Here is a 14298-nt window from a genome sequence, read left to right as displayed (position 1 = left end):
TATTTATTTGTAAAATAAAGAATTTTCTGAACAACAATTATTAATAATATTATTGCTTTTTGCTAAAATATAAAGCGTGCTAATCCATGAACCATAATATTTATTATTATAACCAGACCACATTTGGATAGTTACTATAAGGGCTAGTTCACACGTGAACTGCCCGCGTGGGTTTTGACACCAAGAGAGACGCGGCGAGAAACCAAGAGAAACCCACCTGCCACGACCATCGCCGTCGCGGCTTTCGCCTCCGCTGTCGGCTCAAATGAATGAGCCAACATAGGAGGGTGCTGCCAGGGGCGGAAGCCGCGCGGCTTCCGCCTGAAGAAAGGGCATGTCGCTTCTTTTCTCTGCTAGCAGCAGCCCGCTGCTAGCGGAAAAAAGAAGCCTGGCGGTCTGCATAGACCACCATTGTAAGGGGAGGTTTTTTACGCGAAATCCGCTGTCAAAAACCTCCCCTGTGCTCACGTGTGAACGAGCCCTAACAACTCTCTGCAGCTATCCTCTGATCAAAGGTTTTAACTCCTTCCTGCCAGTGACAATATTCGTTTTTGACTCCCTCTTTCTTCCAAACCCCATAACTTTTAATTTTCCGCTCTCAGAGCCATATGAAGTCTTAATGTTTGCGGGACAATTTGTTCTTCATGTTGCTACCATTTATTATTCTGTACAATGTACTGGGAAGCTAGAAAAAAAATTCAGAATGGGTTGGATTTGAAGAAAAAGTGCATTTGTTCGACTTTTTTTGTGGGCTTTGTTTTTACAGTTTTCACTCTTAAACCTTCTCGGACACCTGAAGTATCTGTGTACCAAATTTGGTGAAGATCGGTCCAGTCGTATGGTCTCGCATAGAGAGCAGACAAACAGACAGACAAGAATTAATTTTATAATATACTAGGAGGAGGACCCGGCTTCGCACGGGTATATTTAATTTTTTTGTTTGTGAGGTGGCCCCATAAGAATTGTCCAATTTTGCACTGGTGTATTTTGTATATCGTTTGTTTCCATAAGCTTCTCAATTTGGATATCAGTAAAAAACCTGCGATCGGTTGTTATGGAGACCTGGAGTAAAGCTGTGTAACCGTGTCATCGACAGTGCCCTGTCCCTTTAAAGCTGACATGAAATGGCTGGGTTGCTATGGAAACCTGGAGTAAAACTCTAATATGTGGTACTCAGTGCAGAGCCATGTATCTAATCCTTCGACGTGTGGTATCATGTGCATTGATGCATATCTAATCCTCTGGCGTGTGGAACTGTGTGAAGATGCATGTATCTAATCCTCTGGCACTTGGTACTGTGTGCAGACATGCATATTTAATCCTCCCGCGTACTGTGTGCTGACTTGTGTATCTAATCCTCCAGCGTGTGGTACTGTGTGCAGAAGCGCATATCTAATTGTCTGGCGTGTGATACTGTGTGTTGACTTATGTATCTAATCCTCCAGCATGTGGTACTGTGTGCAGACGCGCATATCTAATCCTCCAGCGTGTGCAAACGTGTGTATTTAATGCTCCCCGTGTGGTATTGTGCGCAGTACCATGTATCTAATCCTTCGGCATGTGGTATTGTGTGCAGTGGTGTGTATCTAATCCTCCATCATGTGATATTGTGTCAAGACGTACGTATCTAATCCTCCGGTGTGTGGAAGTGTGTACAGACATGCGTATCTAATCCTTTGGCATGTGCAACTGTGTATAGATGCACGTATCTAATTCTCCAGTGTGTGATACTGTGTGCTGACATGCGTATCTAATCATCTGGCATGTGGTACTGTGCGCAGACACGTGTATCTAACCCTTGCCATGTTGTATTGTGTGCAGTAGAGCATATCTAATCCTCCACCGTGTGGTATTGTTTGCAGGGGCGCGTATCTATTCTTCCATTGTGTGGTATTGTGTAAAGACGTGCGTATCTTATCCTCCGGCGTGTGGAACTGTGCGCAGACGGGTGTATATAATCCTGCAGCATGTGGAACTGTGTATAGATGCACATATCTAATCCTCTGGCATCTAAAACGGTGTGAAGAACCGCATATCTAATTCTCCGACATGTGGAACTGTGTATAGATGCACATATCTAATCCTTTGGCATCTAAAACGGTGTGAAGAACCGCATATCTAATTCTCCGACATGTGGAATTGTGTGTAGATGCATGTATCTAATCCTGTGACGTGTGTAACTGTGTACATTGGCACGTGTCCAATCCTCCGGTGTGTGGTAGTGTGTGCAGTTGCACATAGCTAATTCTGTGGCATGTGGAACTGTGTGCATATGTGCGTATCTAATCCTCCTGCATATGGTATTGTGTGCAGTGGTGTATATCTAATCCTCCGACATGTGGAATTGTGTGAAGACGGGTGTATCTAATCCTCTGGTACTTGGTACTGTGTGCAGACATGCATATCTAATCCCCTGGCGTGTGATACTGTGTGCTGACTTGTGTATCTAATCTTCTAGCATGTGGTACTGTGTGCAGATGCGCGTATCTAATCCTCCAGTGTGTGGTACTGTGTGCAGACACGCGTATCTACCCTTTGCAGACGCATGTTTCTAACGCTTCCCGTGTGGTATTGTGCGCAGTAACGTGTATCTAATCCTTCGGTGTGTTGTATTGTGTGCAGTGGCGTGTCCATTGTGTGGTATTGTGTAAAGGCATACGTATCTAATCCTCCGGCGTGTGGAAATGTGTACAGACGTGAGTATCTATTCCTTTGGCATGTGTAACTGTGTATAGACACACGTATCTAATCCTCCAGTGTGTGGTACTGTGTGCTGATATGCGTATCTAATCATCTGGCATGTGGTACGGTGTGCAGACACGTGTATCTAACCCTTCCCTGTGTTGTATTGTGTGCAGTAGTGCATATCTAATCCTCCGCCATGTGGTATTATTTGCAGGGGCGCGTATCTATTCCTTCATTGTGTGGTATTGTGTAAAGACGTTCGTATCTAATCCTCCGGTGTGTGGAACTGTGCGCAGATGGGTGTATCTAATCCTGCGGCATGTGGAACTGTGTACAGATGTGCCTATCTAATAATGCAGCACGTGATATTGTGTAAAGACGTGTGTATCTAATCCTGTGGCATGTGTAACTGTGTATAGATGTATGTATCTAATCCTCTGGCGTCTAAATCTGTTTGAAGACGTGAGTATCTAATCCTCCGACATGTGGAATTGTGTGTACAGTACTAGTATGACGGGTGTTTAAGAGTAATGCCTGCAATCGGTGCATTTTTATCAGAGGCAGTTTGGCACTTTTGATTTTTTTTTTTACCGCTATGGCGTTTACCACATGGCAAAAATATTTTTAGAGATTTGTAGACTGGGCGTTTTTGGATACAGAGTTAACTAATGTGCGTAACTAGGAATGGCGGGGCCCCGTGGCGAACTTTTGACATGGGGCCCCCCCCAACCAACACAGATGTCAAAGACCTCGACCGGCCCCCTCCTCCGCACTCTATTATGTCCATTAGTGGCCCCTGCACACAGTATTATCCCCCATAGTGGCCCCTGCACACAGTATTATGTCCCATAGTGGCCCCTGCACACAGTATTATGTCCCTTACTGGCCCCTGCACACAGTATCATCCCCAATAGTGTCCCCTGCACATAGTATTATACCCCATAGTGGACACCCATAAACAATTATTATTTTCAGACCCCAGAGTATAATAATCGGAGACCCGGGGGGAATAAAAACATAAAAAATTACTGTTTCTTACCTGTCCCCCGGCTCCTACGCTGTCTTCTCCACTGCTGTCCTTCTGAAATGATGTCAGAAAAGACGTCAGGAAGGAGGCCGGGCAGGATCGTGGAGAGGTGTTTGTTACGTTCCCTTACCTCTCCCAGGCCTCCGATCATTATACTCGGGGGTCTGCAAAGACCCCTGAGTATAATGATAGTATTTGTGGGGCCCGCGATGTCACTTACCGATCCCGGCCCAGCCAGGATCGGCAAGTGAATAGGGCCCGTAACCGCCTATTAAAAAAAAACAAAAAAAACGCAGCGGTAGCGGCCTGGGCCCTGTGGCAGCCGCCTTCGCTGCCTCTACGGTAGTTACACCCCTGCTAATGTGTACGTGTTTCACAGTGTTTAAGTACATTTATATGTGTGCTAGAGAGAGGGAGAGAATTTGAATAATTTTTTTTAATATATATATATATATATATATATATATATATTTTTTTTTTTACATTATCAATATTTATTATTCTGAACCCCTAGTTGTCTGATCAATGCTAATGCATTAGAGATTATCTTGCCTTGCAAAATATCTTGCCTTACCTTTCCTGGGCATCATTGTATTGCTCTGCTGCCTTCTTCTTCAGTTCTTCGGCTGATGTCACACATTGGACGTTACTGCTGAGGCTCAATCACAGGCTTCAGCGGTCACATCCAGAATGCTTGATGTAAGCTACAGGCAAGAAGATGCTGCACGCCCAAGAGAGATAACTAAAAAAGTTTGTTATTTTTACAGAAATTCCCTGGGAAAGTTTTTATTGGAAAGTGGCCCTACCCATTATTGATGTGACATTTGTGGGCAATTGCCAAGTGCAGCAGAGCCCAGGAGAAGTAAGCAACATTGTTTTTTATGTGTGTATCCTCTCCTGGTCTCAGATTATTATACTCTGGGTTCTGAAAAGACTTCAGAGAATAATAATTGTACATGGGGTGGTCCACAATTGGGCATAATACTGTGTGCAAGGGGGAGGAGGAGGGGAGATAATTATTCCAGAGGTCCCCCTAAATCCCCCCCCCCCCCCATTTAAGCACTGGGAATGCCTGACCTAAGAGCACAACTAACTGTGTGCCAAGAGAGAGATTCCCAGGCAAATAACTTTTCTCCTCATTTGCACATAAAAGCAGCTATTTACATGAAAATGTAGCTCCAAAAGGTGAACCACAGAGGCATATTTGGAAACTGTAGAATCGCCTCCATAAATTACTGGGATTAGGCTTATAACCAAGTTACTGCTGACAGGCTCTAACATTAATAATGTTTTTTGTATTCTGACAATGTTGTCAGTAGAAATAGCGTTAGCCATTTTATATGTATGGCCAGCTTTAGACTTCAGTAACTTCCCATATATTACTTTATGTTGCCAACAATTGTTTTTCCATAAAAGACACAAAATGTGGTAAATTAATTTATTCAGTAACTAATTGGTTCACATTTCATTATCAATTTGAAGTATACAACTACTATTGTGAGCTTTAGATTACATGTAATTTCAATGAGCTGCCATTTATAATGGTTTTATGTATAAATCAATTCATTTAAACAAAATTCTAAAGACTAAAACAGCAAAAAAAAAAGAAAAGAAAGAAATGGAAGACAATTATTAGCAACACTGTTATTTCTATTATAGTCCTTAATTTTACAAAGTGCTTGTTCAATGTTTAGGTGTAAGGTTCATAGACCTCTGTGTCCTTGCCTCTATTCAACTTTTAGATCAGGGCACGAGTGAATGAAGACATGTTTTCATCTTCCTGTCATTGATATATCTGTAGCTGATGTAGGTGAGTAAACCAGCAGACACCAGGTATTAAACTTAGGGCTTATTCACAAGACAGTGAAAAACAGACGTCTGTGGCATGTTTTATAACGTATGTCACATGTTCGTCTACTCGCATGTCCGGTTTTCAAGGCAGTCAAAAAAAAATTACATGCCCTTTGTCAAGTGCCTTATGAATAGACCCATGGAAATTCATGGCTTCTTTAATAACCATGTGAGGTCCGTTTATAAAACAGTCGCCGCATGGCCATTATATTTTGTTTTGTGAATAAGTGTCGTCTATGAACTTGCATGGTCAGACACGGACATTTTTCACAGACATTGGAACCATGATAAAGCGGCCCAGCTGTGTACATAAGGCCTTACCTAGACCACCAGAGCACAGATTAACCCTAGACTACCAGAAAAGCTAGGATTAAAAGGGAGTCTGTCACCAGGGTATTAAACCAGCGACAGGTTAGGCTCACCTAAAATGCCTTTTCCCCATGAAAATTGATGCCTCTATTGCAGAGATATTCATTTATTTCAGCACATACAAATGAGTAGTCTGAAGCAGCAAGGGCGGCTATGTTAAAAAATGCCATGCTAATATATCGCCTCCTTCCCCCATCCCTTCTTTGAGTTATAGGGCCATGGAAGCATGCTGAAATCTCACATGCCCTTTCTTCTGGCCTCAATTCTCAACTCTGTTCATTTGCATATTGTGAAATATGTGAATATCTGGGCAACAGGGGGACAAATTTTCATGAGGAAAAATGTGTTACATTTAGGTGAGACTGACCTATGTAACGGTCATGTTGGTTTAATATGCTTCACCATAGTGACAGACTCCCTTTAAGCCCTCTACTACTCCAAGCCACCATGGGAACTAAACCCTCCATCAAAGACAACCAGATAACCTAGCATTAACCACTCCATTGCCTTGGACCACCAAGCACATAATATCCCTTACTACCTTAGACAAGCAGGGATAAAATGCTGCCAGTTTGAATTTTTATTTCTTTAGGACACTTTTATAGTAAATAGTATGGAATAAAGTCTAAAAAAGATGCATCTTCCCCCCCCCCCTCCCCAAAAAAAATTACTATATGAAACAACTATTTAAAAATATTAATTTAAAAGGTTATATGAATCTAGTAATGGTTTTAAATACAAATGTCATTTATGGTATGTCCTTGAAGGGAATTTTTGTCCTCAGAAAATCACTTATTGTTTGAACTGTTTGTGTAACAAAAAAAAAAAAAAAAAATCTTGTGGTTGTTTATTTTCATTTTCCATGTCATTAACCAAAAAAAACAAAAAAAAAAAACACCTTTTACTTTTCACCCTGGCCACCTAGCCTAATAATATATTGGCATGTACTGTTCTATACACTACAGTTTTCACTTCTGTTTCAGAAGTAACGTCATTATCATAATAGATAACACTTTTATTACAGTGCCTTGCGAAAGTATTCGGCTCCCTTGAACTTTTCAACCTTTTGCCAAATTTCAGGCTTCAAACATAAAGGTATAAAATTTTAACTTTTGAAGGAAGAATCAACAACAAGTGGTACAATTGTGAATTGCAGCAAATTTTTTTGGATATTTTAAACTTTAACAAAGAAAAAAACTGAAAAATTGAGCATGCAAAATTATTTGGTCCCATTGCGTTAATACTTTGTAGCGCCACCTTTTGCTGTGATTACAGCTGCAAGTCACTTGGGGTTTGTCTCTATCAGTTTTGCACATCGAGAGACTCAATTCTTTCCCATTCTTCCTTGCAAAACAGCTCAAGCTCAGTGAGTTTGGATGGAGAGCATTTGTGAACAGCAGTTTTCAGCTCTTTCCACAGATTCTCGATTGGATTCATGTCTGGACTGTGACTTGGCCATTCTAACACCTGGATACGTTTATTTGTGGACCATTCCATTGTAGATTTTGCTTTATGTTTTAGATCATTGTCTTGTTGGAAGATAAATCTACGTCCCAGTCTCTTTTGCAGATTCCAACAGGTTTTCTTCTAGAATGGTCCTGTATTTGGCTCCATCCATCTTCCCATCAATTTTAACCATCTTCCCTGTCCCTGCTGAAGAAAAATAGGCCCAAACGATGATGCTGCTACCACCATGTCTGACAGTGGGGATGGTGTGTTCACAGTGATGAGCTGTGTTGCTTTTATGCCAAACATATTGTTTTGCATTGTGAACATAAAGTTCAATTTTGGTTTCATCTGACCAGAGCACCTTCCTCCACATGTTTGGCGTCTCCCAAGTGGCTTGTGGCAAACTTTAAACAAGAGTTTTTATGGATATCTTAGAGAAATAGCTTTCTTCTTGCCACTCTTCCATAAAGGCCAGATTTGTGCAGTGTACGACTGATTGTTTTCCTATGGACAGACTCTCCCACCTCAGCTGTAGATCTCTGCAGTTCATCCAGAGTGATCATGGACCTCTTGGCTGCATCTCTGATCAGTCTTCTTGTTTGAGATGAAAGTTTAGAGGAACGGCCGGGTCTTGGTAGAATTACAGAAGTCTGATACTGCTTCCATTTCAATATGAATGTTTGCACAGTGCTCCTTGGGATGTTTAAAGCTTGGGAAATCCTTTTGTACCCAAATCCAGCTTTAAACTTCTCCACCACAGTATCATGGACCTGCCTGGTGTGTTCCTTGGTCTTCATGATGCTCTCTGCGCTTTAAACAGAACCCTGAGACTATCACAGAGCAGGTGCATTTATACGGTTACTTGATTACACACGGAAGGATTCTATTTATCATCATCAGTCATTTAGGACAACATTGGATCTTTCAGAGATCCTCACTGAACTGAACAGAGTGACTTTGCTGCACAGAAAGTAAAGGGGCCAAATAATATTGCACGCCCCACTTTTCAGTTTTTTGTTAAAAAAGTTTAAAATATCCAATTAATTTTGTTCCACTTCCCACTTGTTATTGATTCTTGCCCCCCCCCCCATTTTTTTTTTTATAGCTTTATGTTTGAAGCCTGAAATGTGGCAAAAGGTTGAAAAATTCAAAGGGGCCGAATACTTTCGCAAGGCACTGATCATCCTGTGATAATCCGTTTCTCCATTTCCGGAAAGGGATCATCAGTTCTCCCCCCCTCTATATACTTACCTTCCACACTTTTTCCTGTGGGATGGCTCCTTCTTTACTGATTCTGCAGGCACACCCTCTTTTCCAAGAGCTGCTCTGTGCACTGCTGCCGATAATCCACCTCTACTGTGCAGCTTCCATGCATATGCAGTAGAGGTGGATCAACACTGCAGAGAACAGAGCAACGCTGGAAAAAGAGTGTGTGCCTGCAGAATCAGTAAAGAAGGAGGAGCCGTCCCCCAGGAAGAAGCGTGGAAGATAAGTATATAATGGGGTTGGTAGCTGGGCTGTGTAGGTAGGGAAGGGTGGGATAGCTAAAGAGATAGGGAGGTGGTGTATGAGATGGAAGGAGAGAGAGAGAAAGGAGAGGGGAGAGTAAGGTGAGAGGGGTTAGTGTAGAAGTTACATAGCAGGAAGCAGAACCAAGAAAACAAATTCAGAAGACACCAGGAGCTCTCAGAGGTACCCAGAAATCATGCAAACCACGGCTAAAAGGTATATGTGTGCATTTATTAACCTATTAATAGCACTGACATTTTAAAATATTTTTTTGCCAGGAAAACCCCTTTAAGGCCTATAACATATCTATTGTTGCTTGTAATATCATTGTATTATGTACGTAATACATATCTCAGATTTCATCAACATTTGACATATCTGCAGGGTCTTGCTGGGCAATCTGTTCTTTGGCTGTATTAGCCCTAACATAGGCAATTAAGGGAAAGTGGACTGCAAATACATGGCATAATGCACCTAAAAAGATCCCTGACACGGGGAAATCTGAGCATAAGGAAAGCCGCTTACTGTCTATGACTAACACCCCATCAGTAGAGATGAGCGAACACTGTTCGGATCAGCCGATCTGAACAGCACGCTCCCATAGAAATGGATGGAAGCACCTGTGACGCTGACTTTGCCGGCGGCCGGCCGGCGTCACAGGTGCTTCCATTCATTTGTATGGGAGTGTGCTGTTCAGATCAGCTGATCCGAACAGTGTTTGCTCATCTCTACCCATCAGCAATAACTGAAACAGAAAGTAACAGATATATAGAAGTAGTAATCTCTTTACATCATAGAAGTTCCAGAATCCTTTCAGTTCCTGCAGTGTACAGAAAGGGAAAGCAGTTTCAAACATGCACAGGCTGTGAGGAAAACCGTTTGCATATTTTCTTTTACGCTTCCTAACTTTCCTGTGGCATGCCTTTTAATGTGCAATGTTTTTCTTTCTTCTACTATAGTACCAGAGTTAAAGCTTGTCAGCACCCCTGCTGCCTTCTACCCCTCCTCACTGGGTGAAGTGAGGGATGAAGGTTTAGGGCAGGCTGTATCTTGGGCTCTTTAACAACTAAAGCTAGTTTCACACTAGCACTCAGTTTCCATTAGTGGATTCTGTCCTCCACTCACTAGAAAAATGCAGAGAGAAAAGTCCTGCAATTTTAAAACCGAGATACAGTCAGTTGAAGTTGAAGAGTGGGAGATACAAATACCAGCTCCCCCTTTGATATCTGCAATTCCATGTAAAATAGAGAGACAGCCTAGTCCATACATCAAGTAAAAACAATAGGGTAGATTTACTAATACGGTCTAAAAGATAGACAGTGCAAACAGACTAGACAGGCTTAAATATTGCCAGATTTATCAAAATATCTAATGTGCTTTGATAAATCTGTCATTCTTAAGTGGTGTTCACACACACACAAAAAAAAGTGTAAAGAGCGTACCGCGCAGCATTTCAGTGCAAATTACTCCAGAATTCTGGCAACTGTATGGATTTCTCAAGATAACTGCAGAGACAAGAAATAGGAGAGCAGGAAGATGGAGTTAAGCTGCACGATCAATTATGATACTGGATAGGAAGGAGGCAACATTTCAAAGTGTCTTAGGGTGAATTCACACTGAGTAAACGCTAGCTTATTCTGAACGTAAAACACGTTCAGAATAAGCGGCGTCTAAAGCAGCTCCATTCATTTTTATGGGAGCGGGGATACGAGCGCTCCCCATAGAAATGAATGGGCTGCTTCTTTCACTCCGTGCAGTCCCATTGAAGTGAATGGGGAGTGCCGGCGTATACGGCAAGCTCTGCTCATGCCGGAGCGTACATGCCGGCACTCCCCATTCACTTCAATGGGACTGCACGGAGTGAAAGAAGCAGCCCATTCATTTCTATGGGGAGCGCTCGTATCCCCGCTCCCATAGAAATGAATGGAGCTGCTTTAGACGCCGCTTATTCTGAACGTGTTTTACGTTCAGAATAAGCTAGCGTTTACTCAGTGTGAATGCACCCTTATGCTGTTTGAACATCCCCTATGAATATGAAAGATTTATCACTCATAAGAATTTGCCACTGATTTAGGGATGGAGTCCGCCCTTAAATCAGTAGCAGATTCCATCCAGCTTCTGCCTCCCATTCTATTCAATAGGATGCATAGATCACAGAAAAACAATGAAAAAAAAATAAAAAATAGCGCCCAGCTCAATATTGCCACAAAAGCGACAGATTTAGCCATGAAAAACTGCAAAGGAATGCCGATGCAAAGAGGAGCCAATGACTCTAAAATGGTGGCCAGAAAATGAAAATAATTTCATTTTCATTTGTCCCAGTGTCTAGACTAAGTTTACACTTCCAATTAGTTGAACACAAAAAAGGGCTAATGACAAAGGAAAAAAAAAAAAAACATTATAAAAGAAATCATGAATCATGTAATAAATATAAAGTTCAAACCAATCGTGACCACAAAATAAAACAATTTTATTGAACACAGATAAATGAATTAATACAACACAAACATAAGTAAGGGGATCACAGGGTGCCACATAATAAACAACAAAGCGAGAGACCAAGAGTAAGTGTTATAGTGTCATAGCTAACAATGATAAGGAAACTCAGGAAAATCTCCATAATCAAAACAATTACACAAGTATATCTAAAAGAGGTGATAAACCCCAAACAGTAATGCAATAGTAAGTAATAGGGAGCAAGAACCTGAATATATGAACAAAGATAAACAGCCACCATGGTGACCTCATCTTATTCACCTACCCCTGGTCTCTCACCTTGTCATTTATTACATAGCACTCTCTATGTCAGCCCCTTACTTATGTTTGTGTTGTATTTATTGATTTATCTGTGTTAATAAAATGAGATTGTTTTATTATTTTATGGTTATGATTGGTTTGAACCTCCTATTAGTTGGCTTAAAAGTACTTGCCACATTTATGGCGCACACAGTTCCAAATTAGGCCACACCTTTTTCCTGGTAGACCACACCTTCTTTCCGCACAAGTTGGAAAAATATCTAAAAAGTGTGTGAGGCTAAGGCCCCACAAAGTGCTGATGAAAAGACTGTAGCTGAAATGCATCACAATTTTTTTTCTGCATGAATTCCACAGAGTTTTCTATTGCGGACTTTGTTCTGATTACATCCATACAGAAAACGCCGGTGTGTCCGTAGGTATACGGAAATGTAGGTTGGCATACTGGAATGTACAAAATTGCAACAGTTTTTGAAATTGAAGCATTTTCGCTCCAGATATTTTTCTGCAACATGTAGATGGGGTTAGCCAGAACCCCATCCATACTGCAGATACTGTAAAATGCCATGGTATTTGCCACAGCATTTCCGCTGCAGACATATTGTAGCATTTTCGCAAGATGTGGCCCTGGCCTTAAACAGTCTTTTAGTGCAAGTTACTACAGAAATTTGCTTAATTCTCCACTACGGTATGGGTTTCTCCTGGCAACAGCAGAAGAGCAAGAAGACTGGGCTGAGCTGCACGATCAGGTGCAATACTACACAGGACAGGAAGGAGGCAACATTTGATAATAAAATAGATGGCATGTTTAACTGACACCCTAAAAATGCTTCTGAAAAAAAAAAGTACCAAAGATTAATACCAGTCGTAGACTAACAGGAATATACAATAGTACCTTGACTAATTTTCTCTCTATGCTTTATATAAAAAAAAAAATGGGGGGGGGGGGGGGGCTTTTATAAATAGGCATTAGAGATGAGCGAACACTAAAATGTTCGAGGTTCGAAATTCGATTCGAACAGCCGCTCACTGTTCGAGTGTTCGAATGGGTTTCGAACCCCATTATAGTCTATGGGGAACATAAACTCGTTAAGGGGGAAACCCAAATTCGTGTCTGGAGGGTCACCAAGTCCACTATGACACCCCAGGAAATGATACCAACACCCTGGAATGACACTGGGACAGCAGGGGAAGCATGTCTGGGGGCATAAAAGTCACTTTATTTCATGGAAATCCCTGTCAGTTTGCGATTTTCGCAAGCTAACTTTTCCCCATAGAAATGCATTGGCCAGTGCTTTGGCCAGAGTACGGAACTCGACCAATCAGCGCTGGCTCTGCTGGAGGAGGCGGAGTCTAAGATCGCTCCACACCAGTCTCCATTCAGGTCCGACCTTAGACTCCGCCTCCTCCAGCAGAGCCAGCGCTGATTGGCCGAATTCCGTACTCTGGCCAATCAGCGCTGGCCAATGCATTCTATTAGCCCGATGAAGTAGAGCTGAATGTGTGTGCTAAGCACACACATTCAGCACTGCTTCATCGGGCTAATAGAATGCATTGGCCAGCGCTGATTGGCCGAATTCCGTACTCTGGCCAATCAGCACTGGCCAATGCATTCTATTAGCCCGATGAAGTAGAGCTGAATGTGTGTGCTAAGCACACACATTCAGCACTGCTTCATCACGCCAATACAATGCATTAGCCAGTGCTGATTGGCCAGAGTACGGAATTCGGCCAATCAGCGATGGCTCTGCTGGAGGAGGCGGAGTCTAAGATCGCTCCACACCAGTCTCCATTCAGGTCCGACCTTAGACTCCGCCTCCTCCGGCAGAATGCAGAGACTTAGTAGTGCTGAGTCAGTTTTGCTCAACTACACATCTGATGCACACTCGGCACTGCTACATCAGATGTAGCAATCTGATGTAGCAGAGCCGAGGGTGCACTAGAACCCCTGTGCAAACTCAGTTCACGCTAATAGAATGCATTGGCCAGCGCTGATTGGCCAATGCATTCTATTAGCCCGATGAAGTAGAGCTGAATGTGTGTGCTAAGCACACTCATTCAGCACTGCTTCATCACGCCAATACAATGCATTAGCCAGTGCTGATTGGCCAGAGCACGGAATTCGGCCAATCAGCGCTGGCTCTGCTGGAGGAGGCGGAGTCTAAGGTCGGACCTGAATGGAGACTGGTGTGGAGCGATCTTAGACTCCGCCTCCTCCAGCAGAGCCAGCGCTGATTGGTCGAGTTCCGTACTCTGGCCAATCAGCACTGGCTAATGCATTGTATTGGCGTGATGAAGCAGTGCTGAATGTGTGTGCTTAGCACACACATTCAGCTCTACTTCATCGGGCTAATAGAATGCATTGGCCAGCGCTGATTGGCCGAATTCCGTACTCTGGCCAATCAGCACTGGCTAATGCATTGTATTGGCGTGATGAAGCAGTGCTGAATGAGTGTGCTTAGCACACACATTCAGCTCTACTTCATCAGGCTAATAGAATACATTGGCCAATCAGCGCTGGCCAATGCATTCTATTAGCTTGATGAAGCAGAGTGTGCACAAGGGTTCAAGCGCACCCTCGGCTCTGATGTAGCAGAGCTGAGGGTGCACAAGGGTTCAAGTGCACCCTCGGCTCTCCTACATCAGAGCCGAGG

This window comes from Leptodactylus fuscus, chromosome 6, assembly GCF_031893055.1.
Source record: "Leptodactylus fuscus isolate aLepFus1 chromosome 6, aLepFus1.hap2, whole genome shotgun sequence".
Lineage (NCBI taxonomy): Eukaryota > Metazoa > Chordata > Amphibia > Anura > Leptodactylidae > Leptodactylus > Leptodactylus fuscus.
This window is presented reverse-complemented; position numbering follows the sequence as displayed.